Below are 14,450 nucleotides of genomic sequence, written 5' to 3'. Positions count from 1 at the left end.
AGGAGATAGAAGCGTACAAAATGGTTTCTGTCTGTTAAAATCTGAAGAGTCTGAGCCTTTTACTGTAAATGTTAAGCATGATGATACATGAGCACTAAACTTTCCACAGCGATGCAAATTTACCTGTTTCAAGAGACACGGTTCCATTACGTTAATGGAAACTACAAAACTGAAAGGTGACCTAATTCCTGTTGTGAGAAAGACGATTACTAGAGTTAAAGCAAGCTAGTCAGAGTCGGCAAAGATGAAGATTCATATTGACTTAAAAAAAGAAAACACAGCGCTTGAGAGGGTTTGCCAGTTACATAGTTACACAACACTCAAACCAGACCTAGACAATGGACAACAGAAGGTGCACTTAGACCACTATATTAGAACTGAGCCACTTCTTTATGTCCTTTATCTCTAGGAACATGATATTCTATGGTGTAGTATTTCAAGACAGCTCAGTATAAATCCGGATTACATGCAAACAGTGGCAACAGTAATGATAACAGTAAATCACAAATAAATAAATTATGACAATAAGATAGTAATAATAATAATGGCGACTTATCCCCAGAGGGCCAATTTTCTGGGGCCTGGAAAGACCCAGAAAGACACTACTAATTGTGTCGGAGACTAGACATGTTTCATAGTCATGTGGAGAATGGAGATTGAGAGTCAAATGATTTTTAAACGGTTGGTTAAAATTATGGCAAAGAATTACTTTTGTCAATTTACACCATTCCTTAATACCAACAAGGACAAAAAACAACTGCTGTTTGTGTCTTCAGGCACTGGTGGTTGATCTGATCGTACTATCCTAAGCCCCAGTCTTGTGGTATTTTATCTTTCCTTATGGGTCATTTCATGAAGAATCTATCTATCACCAAAAAGCCATGGTTTTTGATTGCGACACCTGAAGTGGATGTGAAATTGATGTGGCTGCAGTTTTGAACAGAGCTCAGATGTGTCTTTCAGCCCTGAAAATTTCAAGAGAGAAAATGTTTCAGTTTGCTCTCAGATGTGCTGCTGCAAGTCCATGCTTTTGTTTTCGAAGCATATGCAACCCATGAGTACATTTCGGCATCAATTCAGGAGAGACTTTGCCATATTGTTAGAATGCTGTTTTACAGTAGTCGCACAGGGAAGATCAGATGGCAAGACTTCAAACTTTTTCCATTGAGAGCAGTTTAGATTAAATGTCTCATCTGCTTGCCATACTGTCAGAAAGCTGTTCTCATCATCAAAGATGGGGTGTAATACATAATAACAAGCATTTGGAAGAGCGATTGTGCAATATGCTGTTCTGTTTTTCCAAAATATGCTATAGTTCATCAGAAGAGATCATTAAACTGTGAGTCATTTACGTAATAATAGACTTCTGTCATTTCTTTTCTCTGTGGTACAGAAGTTCCAGTTTACATTTACATCATAAATTGCAATTGGAGTGACATTAGCACAAGGAAGCCCCTAAAAAACAACTCTGTCTTGTTCTGTATCGTTACATGATGCCAGATGATGAGTTTTTTTTTAATCTGAAGATAAAGAGCCAAAGAACTCTTCTGGTGAGCTCCTCTTTTCTTACGTCTGACCTCTCACAGCTTCAGCTGAATGTTTCTGTCGGCCATTAACAGGAGAACAAGGCTTGCTCAGCTTTCTTCACTCGTCAGTCATGCTTAGTGTTATGAGTTTGTTAGGTTCAGGGGCATCGCTTCAGGCGACAATAAGACATTGCTTGATCAACATCCATTATTTCCTCATATTTTCCACTGGGATTTGATGGAAGAAAAAACAAGTCAAGCTGCACGAAATAGCTCGAAGACCTTGAAAGTAAATGTCATGAAAGATGCTTTTTTTTTTTTTTGCAGAATTTGTGCATTTATTGTTACAGTAAAAACAAAGCCTATCTGAAAATAGTTTTGTGTTCATAGCATTACCAAACTAATGTATCAGTTAAATAAGTTGAAGAGGAAATTGATCAATTACAATTTTGTTAATTAAAAAATCACTGAAGTAACTTGCTGGTTCCTTAGTGTGCACATTTTTCTCCTTGATTTATATTCCTAGTAGATGAAATCTTTTCTTTAGATTTTGGATTTACAACTTGTCATTAATTCCAGCATAATAAAAAGATTGAGGATAATGGTTGTGAACAATGATTTTTTTTCCCTGTTAATAGATGTTGTATGCAATTGTCTGTATAGCCTCAGCCTGGCAGAGCCTCTGTGCCAAGACAAGGCTAATTTATTTGTGTAGCACTTTCCAGCAACAAGGCAGTTCAAAGTGCTTTATTTGAGACATAAATGCTTTGAGACAAGAGATAGAATACAAGGCAATATAAAAAGACAACATAAATAGAATTTAAAAAATAAGAATGAAGTAAAGGGACTTAATGGTCACAAATACAATAAAAACATAAGGCACGATGATATATAAATGCTGGATATTAATTATTAGATGTCGTTTTTTATGTCTTAAGAGCTTTTGTGCACATGAAATTGATCAAACGTGGGATGAAATGGTTTTGGACCTCGATGCGCTCATATGATGCGAGACGGGTGTGAGATGGGTCAAAGTGTTCAACGCAAATTGAGGACAGATTTTTAGCTTACAAAGCTGTATCACTTGTCCCATAACTTAACAAGTTAAGACAGCTCCCTTTTTGCTTCCAGTGATTGTTCCCGGACCTCAAACAGACCCTTCTTGAAATTCAGTACCTACACGGAGCTCTCCATCTCTGTGAGTAAGTGCGGCCAGGTCCCAGGCAGACACCGTGAAATGGCCACGGCTCTGGATCACAGAGCAGGCCAGCGAGCCCATACTACCCATAGCTGCTCCATTTACCATGGCCCATTAGTAAGATCATACTTTGCTGGCTCCACAGCCCCGCCATTCATTCATCCTGCTGCGCTGGGAGTGTTTGACCACACTAATGTTCAAGGTACTCTGCTCAGCTCACTAGGTAGCTGCAGCACTAATAGCCGAAGGCTCTGCGGGCTGGTAATGACTACAGACCGGGCTAGACATGCAGGATTGATAGTTTTGATTACATGGTGTATCTTAGGGAATGAAGTGCTTAGGCTTATTGATTTGTCTTGTGTGTGATATTAATCGTGACACTAACCACATATTGCAACATTCGGGGTGATGAAATTCTTATGAACTAGCAGACTATTGTCTTTTAATTTACAATGCAAGTGAATCATATACAATAAAATGAAAACATCAATAAAATAACCTGTATCCCAGTGGCACATCAGTTATTAGAAGATGTGTTTGTGTAATAGACTATATTAGTGGTTGGTGAGTTGTCTGCACATACACTCTTATGTGTTGTGTGAGTCTGTGTCATAATGTAAAGGCCACTATTCCTGTCATCCCAGTGATTTATTACCCAGCTAGGGGCCCTGTGGCCTAGCTGTGGCCATCTCCTCAGGCCACAGGAGTCACGCCATGCAGCCACATCACATCGAACAACAGCACGATATTGCTCTGCTCCGCTTCACTGATGCCAGCTGACACGTGAATCTGTCTGTGGACACCACAGCGTGATGCTGGAAACCTCGCAGGTCAAGTGTCGGAGCAAAGGGTTAATGTGAAAATAGATTAAAACCTATGAGAGTAAAGTGGGATTGTGTTTTGCACTTCTTTCCAAGTATGGAGGAGTAGCGTTTACAGTATAATGGGAACTGTATACCATTAGCTACACCCTCATGGTGCCCACGCTCAAATCTCAGCAACACTCAGGCTTAGATCAGCATCTAGTAGTTTTGTTTGGAACGGTTGAAGACAGATGTGATGAGTCAGCTTGTCCCGCCTCTTCTGCTGTAAAGCTTGTTGTTTTTCTCCTTTAAGTCCTCATGTCTGTAAATAGCTTTGTCTGGAATGCACATGTTTGAGAATAAAGTAGGACAGAAGTTTCCTTGCTATTCAGTGTTGCATGAAGTAGACAAGACGTGAACTCTGATGCACCCTTTTTCTGACTGCCCTGAAGTAGTCTGTCCTTTAAAACACTGGTTCTAGTTTTTCATCTCCTGCCTGCCCTACTATTTGATTGCTACAAGTATTGTGCTTTGACTTCTCATTATGAAGTAAATGCTGATTTGCTCAGTGTAGTGGCTGTAGGATAATGACACTATCGATGTTTAGATTGGCTCCCTATAAGCCTCACTTTCACTATGCAATTCTGTCTGCCACTAGGTAGGAAATCTCCTGGGAAAGTGAAGGCTTGATTTAAGAAGTTGTGTATTGCCACTTAAAACTGTGTGCTAATCCAGGAATACAGTGTGATGCTAAGATTAGGAGTTGCTGACCACTTATTTTGTCATACTCGTATATTCAGTTAAAGGTCCAATGTGTCCATTTTAGGTGCAGAAATGGAATATACTGTACATAATTCTGTTTTCATTGGTTTATATATTTTTTGCCTTTGCATTACATTTTCCGTTAAAACAAAGGATAAAAGCATAAATCAAGATACACACTAATGTTTTACTACAAGAGCATTTTTTTCATTAAGGATGTGCTGATCAAGTTTTTCTCTCTGATCCGATCTGAGTCTGAGAAATATACCATTCTCCTAGATAATACACAATTCAAGTATTATATATTAGCTGTAGGACCTGGTTGCATTTGGAGCCTTGTTCTGTTCTATACTATAGCGATCAGAGTAGGTGGGCAGTTCTGCGTTGGCAAGCAAAGGGCATTGAGGTGCTTAGCTAGTAAATGGGCACCATGACAAAGTCTTCTGTGACACCTAATGACCCCAGACAGTGCACGTATGGTAAATCAAATTGAGAGGAACTAGGATAGCATTCTTATATTCCAGTGACACATGTAATAGCTGAGTCTACAGCTGTAAGATGTGTCCTTGGCTTAAAACAGCAATATTGACACCAGACAAATGTCCAGTATCCTCAATTTGTATTATCAGCAAACAAATATTGAGTGATAATGCTGCATATATGAAAAAAAATTATTCAGATTTATGACACCAGCGTGACAGCATAGGTAAACAAAGGATTATGCTTAGGTTTGCACCGATAGGCAATTAAAAACTGCCTTAATCAGCCCTGATCCTGATTCTAAGATCAGGATTGAAACATCCCTAATTTTTCAAAAATTTTCAGCAGTTGTAAAGTCAGTTAAGATTTGCTAAAACTTTTCTGCTGGAATGCAAGGTAAAGAGTTGATGCTATGTCTTTTCAGGTTAATTTTAATGGGCAATGAATTCTCTAAATATAGAATACATTACATGGTAAATATTAGTGTGTTAGCATCGTTCTTGCCAGTCTGCATGTTGATGTTTGAATGTGGCCCAAACCACCACTGTGCCGAAGCACAGCCTCACAGAGTTCATAGTGCTGTAGACTTTAAGTCTTATTATAAGGAGTTAGCAATCAGTAGTACGCAAATAGCAAGTAACTGATCACTTTCAATATTTTTTATGTGGAGCAGCAGGAAGCGTAGTTTGTATTACCAGAGGCAAAAATAATGTATCCGATGACAGCTCCAATAGCACATCAAGCAAGAGCTTATCACTGAGGCAGATATCTGTAGATGAAAGAACAGAGATGAAATGAAAATACTATCTGCTATCTACATAGCAGAATCTTAACAAAATGAACCGAGATGTTTACTTTCCATCTTGTCCCTCAAAGTAAAGAGGCTGTTGATCTGTCTCAGGCTGACACCTCAAAATAAGTGTTTCATGTTTTAGGGATTTGTGTATCTGTTGCTAAGTGTGTGAATTGTATTGGATCCTGGATCATGCTTAGACATTTGAACCTTGTTTGTTTTGAGGCACAAGAGATCTGTTGCCAAAAAAGAAAGCAGTAATCAATCTCCTGCCACTGTGATTTGAACCATATGTTCTATAACAAGGCTAACGAGAGGCTGTTAAGGGCCACTAAGTTGGCCCCCTTGGCAGAGGATTGTTAATGTCACTGTCAAGTTGTCGATCTCTGGACCTCGAGATCAAGGGCATGAGGGGGTAGGGCACAAGGGGGTGGAGGTGGGGAGGGAGGCTCTAATCATCACATTGGTCCCGCATTCCCATCCCCCAAACAAGAACATTTCACACGTACCCTAATTGCCCTGTGAATCATTAACCTTATTACAGAGACAATGTTGGATCGTCCCGTCTGATGTGTCCGGAAGTCTTATGCAAGTCCCTCTGCCCCGTAAGAAGACCTGTACATGATTTTGTCTTAGTACACAAATTACATTCTCTCTCAAAATATAATTTTTTGGTTTAGATGGCACCCTCTTGTAGCAAGTCCAGCGCAAATTCAGGTAATGAGCGTGTAGATATAATTAGTGCTTACATTTAGAGACTTGACTGTCGTTTTGTGCAGATGTGTTACAGCAGGAGAACAAGAAATCATACATTTATGTATGCATTTTCCTCTTTCTCCACCTGCACGCCAATCTAAGCACTGAAGAAAATATGATTTATTTGTTGATTCAACCGTAGATGTTCACACTTTTCGGTGCAATAATCTCATAACATTCTCTGCTGAATAATTCAACATGCTTTAAATGTATAATGATTTTCTACTCTCTCCTTAAGTGACAGTGTAAATGTCACACTTTTTGTGCATTTGAATGACTTATTTGATCTGTGTTTGATGCAGCATCCCGTGCATAAAGACATCAGTGAAGAGACATTACCGTGCGCTGAGGAGAGGAGGAAATTCAATTGTTATTGACCAGTTTTCATGGTGAACTTTCCTTCTTTTCCCAGGGAGCTGTACGTCGGCTAAATTCTGCTGTAACCTTTAAGCAAAGATCTCAAGGATATGGAAGGATGTGTTTCACCTCTTGACACGCTGTTTTCTATTTCAGCTTAGATCCTGTTATACACAGTGTTCAGTAAAGCCAGAGTTTGGTTCTTCTAGCTGGAACCAGGCCAGTTAGGAATGTCATTTTATAAATGGGCCGCCTCAGTGATAAATGTTCCCCTGTCTTAGGATCAGGACCCTGACACTGTAATGCAATGGGATAAGGCTATTCATAGAGGAAGCAAGGAGTCATGCACAGTAGCTGTAAAGAAACTTCCCAACCATATTTACCACAGATACAAAAAACTATCCCTAGATTCTAAAGCTTTGTGGGGAGACAAGAATATGCAAACGCATTTTTTTTAAAATCACATTTATAAAGCCAGAAGTATGAGTGATGATGTTTAAGAAATCTCAGTCTTTGTGGAACTGGATGCATATTTATTTCCACCTCCACAGTTAGTCATAAATGGATATAGAAATGCCCTTAAGTATCCATTTGCAATCAAAACCTGTGCCCACTTCAGCACTCGTTAGTCCTGTCAATGAGAAGTGAAGGTACAGTTTACATCTCACATCTTATACTTAATCTCCTCCATATCATTTCGCCTGCAGCTGGCTCTATGAAGCTGTGTATGCATTGACTGAAGTATGCATGAGTTCACCTTCTCATGGCGCATTATTCTTTAATGCATACCAGTTAATATGTGGAAAATTGTGTATTCATGCTTTTTGTCTATACGTGTTGTTTATACAGCTTTCATCCAGAAGAGTCACCCCAATGATTCCCTACATTGTAACTCATAGCCATTTTCATTTGGGGTCAAACTTTTTGAATCTGAACGTAGCACAGGAGGCCGTGGTAATGGTCTACCAAGTACCCTGAGATTGTATTCAGTTTCTGAAGCCTAGTAATTTCTGCTCCGTCCAACATGATCTTAGCAGCTTTGTGTAGCAATCTGTAGCTTCAGTTCTCAGTAGTACTTTAACAATATTAGCTCATTTAAAAACCATTAATTATTGAACAGGTAATGATACATTACGTTTAGCACAAATGTTTCATTGGAGAGAATGATTAAGGTAATTTGAGAGCATACATTATTAATGTAAGGGATTCAATTATACTGCATTGCATTTTGGATATTTGAACAGTTTTGTTTAAGTGGATTCACATTTGAGGATTTTTCCATATGTGACATCTTGAGTGTTAATTCCTTCATTGAATTGCATTTGTTGTCATGTTGATCAAAGGATTGTAAAACATTGTAAAAGAAATGCTTGTGGCTATTACACTTCATAAGAAATGGATAGTACCAACAGTACTTACTGTTACCACCAACATCCCACTGATATCTTTAATAGTAATCAAATGCTGATGCAGAATTTTAATGACCAGTATAAAATGTCAACATCCTGGGTTTTTTTTTTTTGTTTCTTCAAGTTTTTAAAAAATGTTTTATGACTGATAAAATACAACAATTTAAAAACAGTAACGACGGATGCTAATTTTTAACCATTTTTTAAACGGATGATTGACATCTTAATGACTGACTGATTAATCAGTAACACAGACTGAGTATGGTGGACATTAGACCCTATGCTGTTATTGTCATTTTGGTCACGTATTTTCTGCAATAGCAGTTTGGTCTCATTTGGTACTTGGGCGTAGGATGACTGACCGCTGAGATCAAAGCTTGTTTCAACCAAGCCATTAGCCACCACACAAGCCTTTGTCATGGTGCCCCGCTGCTAGCTATACTCCCGCAATACTCTCTGCTTGCCATCATAGACCATTGCTACAGTGGTAAACAGTAGGAGGCACTACCAGGTACTGCAGCAGAAAGCAGCATCTTCTGCTACTGATCTAGTAAATGCACTTGTGTCTGATGTGGTGTGCTGCTGTTTACAGGTTTATCTAAGCTCATCTGATAACGCAAAATGTCTCTGTGCAGCAGCTAATTTCAAGTTGAAACATTCTTTTTCTCTTCACAAGCACGTTTTGCAAAGTTCCTTCCTAATTCAAGACTGAACTTAATGTACTGTTTCAACTCTGCTAATGTCACTGTAGACACATTTTGTTTTCCAGCCTACTGAACAGGTAATTAGCTGATGCCGATTATCTCATAATGGCATTTAATCCGAACAAAAAAATCTGTGGGCCTATAACTAGTGTTTGTTATTTTTAGTGTTTTTCTTAGTTTGATAAAAATAACACATTTGTACTTAAAATAATTGATTGTTTTCAGTTTTATGTGTGGGATTTCCTGTACTTTGTTGTAGTAAGATGTAATCAGCAGAAGCATCGAAAGACATCGAAGATTTGCAGTTGGCTTAGTATATAACGTACATCTGACTACAGCTGTGCATGTGTGTGTTCATACTGTGTGTGTCTAGTGCTTTTGTCTAGTTTTGTTCTTTCCTCTGTTTTGTTGTACTTCACGCGTTGGCCTCATCTGGGCCATTGTTTCATCAGGGGGTTTTGAGTAACTTTGTTATTTTGAGCTGACTCTGCTTACTGTAGGTACGCTGTCTTTGCTGAACCCCATTCTGGAGCCTTCAGCTCCCCAGTGTCCCCCACAGCCAAACAGCCACACTAGCCGCCAGGCTCTGTAACTCCTACTGCTGACAACTCACAGAGACATCTTTGTAATTTAAGATGTAATTCCCTTTTCCTGGGAGCTGTATGAAATCTATATTGCAACCATAAACAATCCAGGCTTTCCTGTGAGCCTCACCATCCTCCTCTTTATGTATGCAGAGAGATATTATTGGAGATGTGCAGTGGCAAGCAGTTCTGTTGCCTGAAAGGCCAAGCAACTATAAAGTGGAATGAGTCCCTGGTCATCCTGACATCCTTTTACCTCGTTTTTAGTCTATATGTCCAATTTGACTGATCTGAATCTTGCTCATATTCTCCATGTTTTAGACTAAATGAGACCTATTGAGATATACACACACTTTATTCCAGTGTAGCATGTTCTTCAGTGGCATCATAATCCAAATGGCAGATTTTTTTAAAGCTATGACTACTCATTTTCACCAGAGAGGCAGCTTAAGTTCACAGTGTTGAGAATATTTTTGTAAGTGGTGGTCAGGGCTCTCGTTATTCCCCTGAGTCATTGTCCTATTATTGAAACATTTTTCTTTTTCCTTTTTTTGTTCTTTTTTTCAGAGCGCATCTATTTAGAGCACTAGGATACTGACTCGTGACAAATACTGTAAGTGAAATAATCATCATCATTATTTTTTTCTGGTTATTTATCATTTGCCTGACAGAATGTCAAAAGCACTGAATTTCAATTTTGTATTGTTCTGCAGTAAGGCTAATTATGCATGTCTAAGTCTCCAGCTACCGTAACGATTTGTGCTTATGAGGCTGCTCATTGTGGCAGTTCCATGTGTCTGCTGCTGCAGAGGCTCCAGGCATTATTCCACTTCAGCCTGACACCAGTGTCTCTTCCAATTCCATCTCATTGCATTAGTCATTAAGCTCGGCACTGACACCACCCATCATATCATTGCCTTAATCACATCTGAGCTCCACTGTGTACATATGACCATATCATTAACACAGACTTCCATCCGTTCTCTACGCCCCCACTCCTCCATGCCCTTCCATTCTGCTCTTGCTTTATTTTCTGTCACAGATTTGACCCTTTGTGTTTCATCCATCATGCTGGCTAGTCTTGGTGTCTGCACAGTGACAAATGACGCTCACTTTACAGTGATCATTTCAGCTGCCTCATATGCAAAATTATTCACCCCCAGGATGGGTTGTTGGGGTGATGGGGGTAACTAACAGTGATGGAGTGCAATGTAGGTGTCCAACCTTGTGCAGAATGGAAAAAAAAAATCCACAATATTTCTACTATTAGTCATCCACCAGAGCAGGAAGATGTGGTATTGGTGGGATTTTTCTATCTCCTGTCTCCTGGGGTACTGATGAGGAAAGTCTGCCCAGTGACACTGATTATAAAAGGGTGCATGTGTGAGTCTGTGGGTAATAGTCTGTGTGAACTTTGCTGCGGTGGTGCTTACAGACACCCCGTCACCTGTCTAATAGTCAGCTCTGGTAGGTGAGGACAGGTCCCATCTGCTGGGTTCTGAAACACACCATCCTATGTGAGACACGTGTACATGCACACACACTGACGCTTGCTGTGCATCCTTGGAATATGTGTAGAAATGTAATTTGAAGTAATGCAAAAGGTTGCATCAATAATGGATTTCTCACTGTGAAAGAATGCACTAAAAGTTTCAGTTGGGCACAAATGCCAAATGATAACTGTGATATTTTTACTAAATAGAGCAAGCTCCACGATGCGTCAGGCCATCCATCTTTTTATTTATTTTGCTCCCGCTCGCTTGCTCTGACTAAGTGATTGTAATACGTGAATTGACAAATCTAATTCAGGAGACAGTATTCTCCCACCACAGTGCAATGAAATTTACTGTTGTTTTTGCTTCCCATGCTCCCTATGCCCATAACAGCATCCTGAGATGTTGTATATCTGACTATTTTTAGACCTGAGTAGAAACCTGCAGACAGCATCATTTCTGGACGTAAATGCATGAAACGACTTCCATCTGCTGGATGACTGCAAGGTAACCTCATAAAAGTGACAGGGGGCAAAGTGTGATTTTATTTGGTCGTCACCTCATAATGTATTCATGGTTGAGTTTCACAGCGTAGACCGTGTTTTCCTGTTAACATATGCTGGCTATATTACGGTTTGATGGCAAACACTGAGAAACACTTTCATCTCATTTCACATGGATGTATACAGTTCATTCTGCTATTTCTTCTATATTGTCACCTTCATTTTAGGGTACATTATGATGAGCTATGTGGTCATGTCATGATCGAGGCTTTGCGAGTAAAGCGGATGTTTGATTGATTAAATGCACAAGTGCCGTGACATTGTAGCGCTCCAGTGCAACAGAGGTCATTGCATGACACTGTTCACTTGCACAGCTCTCTCTCATTGCAATGCGTTCTGTTCTCACTTATTCTGAGACACTTGGAAATAAGTAAGGACTTTTGTCAGAACTGTCATTCATTTATTTTTTAACATTGCAAAGGAAAGAAGGGAAAAGAATCATTTTTTTGTAGGAACATAATTGCATAATCTAGATAAGCTAGTTAAACCGTTCCTCAACTGAACATTAGATTTGATACATGAGAACTTTCTACTTTATTCTAATTGGGCTACTTCTACAAATTGAAGTATGAGGACTCCTAAAGCCTGTTTTTGCTGTGTAGTTCAACACTGTGTGGAAACCATCCCATGTGCTGCAGGGCCCCGCAGTATCTATGACAACGGGGATCTTGGCACTTCCTTGGGCTATGGTGGATTAACCCTATCTGTAATATAGCCCATTTTAAGGCCTGACTGATGGTTGTCATATCCCAGGTCCTCAGGAGACACTGCGGTCTTCTCCAGTCAGGGGTTTATATGGAATTAACACGGCTAGAGTTGATGGTAAATGACAGCTGCCGACTCCCACCTGGGACCCACCTTAGGAGGGTGAAGGTATTTCTAGTTGCTCTTCCTTCAGCCTGTGTGATTCACTGTAATGAGCTTTGCCTCACCACTCAGGCCCTCAGAGAGATAGGAGATCTTCTGTTGAGTCTCCACACCACTCTGACAACATATAGCTGCAGAATCAAATATAATTACAGGAACATGTCAGCGCCATCTACAGCAGAGCACCATGGTTGTAACCTGAGGTGCATCTAATAACTATTTTAATTGTTGGATTAACGGTCATTACAAGTCTGAGGATGTATAATAGAGGACTGTGTAACATAGGCTATGATGTCATTTAATTATACTCTTTTCTGCATAGGCAGTGAATGAATGCAGTTAATGGTGCTTTTTAAACGACTTTGTGAAGTGAAGTACTTGTTAGAGCCGTGAAATGAGAATAATTAGGAAAGAGATGGATTAGTTGAGAGCAAAGGTATAGGTGGTTAGTTGGATAAAATGTAACATCAGATAATTCACTAAAGAAATGTGTTTCGTGTTTCTCTGGCCTCTTATGTGAATCTTTGCAGACTATATAAACCTAACAGCTGCACATTCATAAGAAGAAGCAGTAACTCAGTGCTGCCTGAACCATTGCTTCCCTCCACAGTTTAACTCGGTGTTTGCTGCTAAAACTTACTGTTAGACCACAAAGCTCAGCTTGAAGTTTGACCCTTCTAATCAACATCTTATTAACCTTCCTAACCCCTAAACCCATTGGCAAGTTTGACAGGCATGCTATCTTTAATGAATCACCAAAATTGAAGAATTTAGCAGAGCCAGAAACTGTAAAACGAGAAAGAATTATGGGATTGTCAACTTTCCAATAATCCTTGAGCTAATTACGTGTGATGAACGGTTCCATCATGAAAACAAGAAAAAGCACAGTACTCCACAAAGGCTGCGCAGTCGTCATACCGTTTCCGATGGATGAAATCTTTAATAAAAAAATTACCTTGCGGTGAGCACAGGCGTGCGTTATGCGTGTGTACGTTATGTACGGATACCGAATTGTGTGACCTAAATATGTAGCGGCAGGAATTCGGAAACTGACGTACAAGTCGGCCATGATTGATTTGTAGTAGGTTTGCAATCATGTGATTGTCAGTAGGAAGCTGACGTAGTGTTCACTTGTTGTCATAGTTACAGTGACGCCTTGCCACTATCTTGCAATGATACAGAAATCTTTAACAAATCTGTGGATCCAGACTATAAGCTGCATCACTGCCAAAATCTAATCACTTAGTCCTAGTGTCATTTCTGACCTTCCCTGAAAATTTCATCCAAATCCGTTAGTCCATTTTTTTTAGATAATGTTGCTAACAGACGGACGGACAGACAAATGTATGCCGAACGTCTTATAACTCTGCTGTGTTCCTTGGCGAAGTAATGAACCAAATCTAAGCTTAACTTTATTATATCTTATCAAAATCACTTTATTTTACATGCCTCACCTAAAAATTCCTCTATCGTTTCCTCTAAACATAACAAAAAAAACCTAAAGCAAAAACTTTGCACTTCTGTGTTCAACCATGAAGAGATTTGTGACTCAACTGCAACAGAAAATATCTTAAAAAAGCTGAAGGGTTTCTCAGCTGAACTGCATTTGCTTACATTGTAGAGCAGATAAGTGAAACGTCGTACAACGTGTACAGTATGTATAGTTACAATTTTTCCAGTATTGGTAACGCCAGTGGAAATTATCAAAGAAATGCAGTTTTCATTATTTATTTTTTATTATTCATAACATAACTGTGTCATAAAGCACACACTATATTTTTGACTTCTCTTTACTTCTTGTCATTGTTGTGCTGTTTCCATAAAGGTGCAGGACTTTATATTGCAGTGAGTAAAAAATGACTGCAGCTAATCACCCCGAAACTGCCTGGAGTTAGTTTGAGATTGAGACGGAGGAGAAATATAGTACTTTTAAAGCAGAAGTGTTTTTAATACTTGTGAGTTCACATCACATGATTTAAATTATGTCACAGTCTAAAACAGACTTTTGATATCATCTGCAGCTGACAGCATACTTTTAGGATGTTGATCCTTTCATTGCGATATTCATGCCCTGTAAGTGCAGCTCAGCATGTAGAGCACAGGCCAAAAACTGTGCTGTATGACTAGAATGATATATTTTCTCTTCTCAAACTGC

This window comes from Amphiprion ocellaris, chromosome 8, assembly GCF_022539595.1.
Source record: "Amphiprion ocellaris isolate individual 3 ecotype Okinawa chromosome 8, ASM2253959v1, whole genome shotgun sequence".
NCBI lineage: Eukaryota > Metazoa > Chordata > Actinopteri > Pomacentridae > Amphiprion > Amphiprion ocellaris.
This window is presented reverse-complemented; position numbering follows the sequence as displayed.